At 45.6% G+C, this 2859-nt stretch overlaps 1 pseudogene; it reads left to right on the forward strand.

The window, feature by feature from the left end:
• The first annotated feature begins 1525 nt into the window (after nt 1-1525).
• Nucleotides 1526-2443, forward strand: LOC144823839 (uncharacterized; annotated as a pseudogene).
• The last annotated feature ends 416 nt before the right edge of the window (nt 2444-2859 follow it).

Consider the following 2859-nt stretch of genomic DNA (forward strand, 5'->3'; position numbering starts at 1 on the left):
TCCTGGTACACCACTGACCAGAATGATGGCCGTCACTGTGGATTCTTCCCTGAGGGATCAGATAAGAGCCCGTCCAGTGGATGAGCAAGCATTCTCCACAGCGATACACATTGTCATTGCCAACACACCAGAGATGAATGGGCGTACTGTCCAGCTTCCCAAAGAATTTCTCTTCCGCCCTCAATCACAGAATGTCCCAGTACCTGACAAAGATATGATCCTAGGAATACACTGTCTTGAAATAACACCCACATATGGAGCTTTTCTAGCCATAGATGACCTTGCCCACACATGGGCCTGCGTCATCTTCATTGAGCCTGGACATCTGGTAAGGAACATTTCAGATCATGAACTATTCGGTGATCCTGAGGAACATTTGAAAGCAGAAATTATGTATCAAAATCCAGTCCCCCTGTCGGTGGAAGTTGAAATTAGAACACCAACTCCACCCACAGTGATTGATACTGCACGTGACTCAGACTTAGCTCAGGTACCCAGCATCCTTTGGACCACAGGTCCCAATGATGTGGGGCTCATTCAATCAGCTACGCCATTCAGAGTGACACTAAAACAAGGCGCCATTCTCCCCAGAGTGCGCCAGTACCCCTTGTCTAAAGAAGCAGAAGAAGGAATTGCCCCTACCATACAAGCATTACTAGATCAAGGCGTGATATACCCTTGTATCTCACCTTGTAACACGTGTCTTTTTCCTGTACGCAAGCAAAAAACAAACCAATGGAGGCTAGTTCATGATCTTCGCTCGATTAACAACATAGTGGTCCCAGAATTTCCCATTGTCCCTGACCCTTCAGTGATCCTTACTAACATCCCGCCCAATACCAAGTACTTCTCCGTCATTGACCTGAAAAATGCCTTTTTCAGTGTCCCACTGCATGCTGACAGCCAGTTTTTTTTCACATTTTCATTCAGAAATAGGCAGTTCACATATCAAAGGTTACCTCAAGGCTATTGTGAGTCCCCCAGTGTGTTCAACAGAGTTGTCAAAGATGATTTGTCAAATTTCCAATGTGACAGCACTCTGCTACAATATGCGGATGACATACTTCTCTGTAGCACCACAGAGCAAGAGTGCCGACAAGATACAATTGCTCTGCTTACAACACTAGCACCGAGAGGATACAAAGTAGACAAACAAAAACTGCAATACTATCAGGAAGAAGTGTAGTACCTGGGTCAGATGATTTCAGCATCAGGAAGAAGAGTTACGCCAGGAAGAGTAGAAGTAATTAGGAACACTCCAGAACCTCAGACAGTCAAAGACATGCAAAGGTTCCTAGGACTAGTGAACTGCGCCAGACAGTGGGTCTTTGACTATTCTACTGTCACTGCACCACTCCAGAAAGCTGTCAAAATGGCTAAAGACAGGCATAACAAGATTGACTGGACACCTGAAATGACATCAGCCTTTGTAAAATTGAAGGATAAAATTACAAATGCCCCAGTGTTAGGCTCTCCTGACTACACAAAATAATTCTATCTGTTCACTCACTGCAATGGACAGGTCATGAAAGCAGTACTCACCCAAAAATACCCCATGGGCCACAAACCAATTGCATACTTCAGTGGCATGTTAGACTCAGCGATGAGGGGCCATTATCCCTGTGAACAGGCTTTATCGACCGCAGCATTTGCTGTTGAAAAAAGCACCCCCATAGTTATGGGCTCCCCTCTGACACTGCATACTGAGCACGCTATTTTTGCAATAATACAAAAAACGGTAAAACGACTCTTACCACACAAAGAGTGTCAGGATATGAAGTAATACTGTCATTGCCATCCTTGAAGTTTGTTAAATGTCACACTGTGAATCCAGCCACGTTCTTTGCCCATCCTGTCGCCAACACGGATGATGACACTCATGATTGTGCCACATACTGTCCAGATGAGTCAGGAACAGCAAAAGAGGACCCATTACAAGACAGTACAGTCTACTTTGTTGACGGTTCTTCTACCATTGATCAAGAGACAGGGATAAGATACACAGGAGCTGCAGTAGTCAGAGCACAACAGAATAACTCCTCAGACTCTCTAGAAATTGTGCAGCAGATAGCATTGCCATCACATTACTCAGCACAAGCAGCAGAGTTAGTGGCACTGATTGCAGCTCTCAAACATGGAGCTGATGAAAGAATTACTGTATACTCTGATTCTGCTTATGTCACCACAACAACACATTCCAGCATCTTGAGATGGAAAAGGCGTGGATTTCTCAAAAGAGATGGCAAGCCTGTAATGCACAAACAGTTACTTGAAGAACTAATAGACTCATTGACATTGCCCACAGAAGTAGCTCTTGTAAAATGTGCTGCACACACAAATGGCCAAGATTCTGTGTCCAGAGGAAATGCCATGGCAGATTGGGCTGAAACGCAGCAGCCAGAGGGCCCCGACCTGTACAATCTCTATCCACAGCACAAAATGACTGTGCCCCCATTCTGCTTGCCCAAGATGCACCCTTAGCAGTGCAGGGAGGTACACAAGATACAGTTGATGACACAAGTGTATCACCACTCTTAGATACCCTTGACCCAACACTTCCATACACCATCGATGATACACAGCAATATGATCTCATTGCACATCTGCACCTCCGAGAAATACAGGAAAGTGCCCCACCTGAAGAAAAAGAGTTATGGAAGAAGAGGGGAGTACAACACGATGCTCACAAGTGGTTTACCAACGACCTCAGATGCCTGAAATTAGAGCTCAGGCGCTCTGAGCGCCGCTGGCGCCGTAACTACTGCCCCACCCTCCGTCTCAACTATAAGGCTCTCCTAAACCAATACAAACTGGCCATCTTAGCTGCCAAATCCTGTTATTTCTCGGAGCGCGTAGCCC

This window comes from Lissotriton helveticus, chromosome 3_1, assembly GCF_964261635.1.
Source record: "Lissotriton helveticus chromosome 3_1, aLisHel1.1, whole genome shotgun sequence".
In the NCBI taxonomy this organism is placed as follows: Eukaryota; Metazoa; Chordata; class Amphibia; order Caudata; family Salamandridae; genus Lissotriton; species Lissotriton helveticus.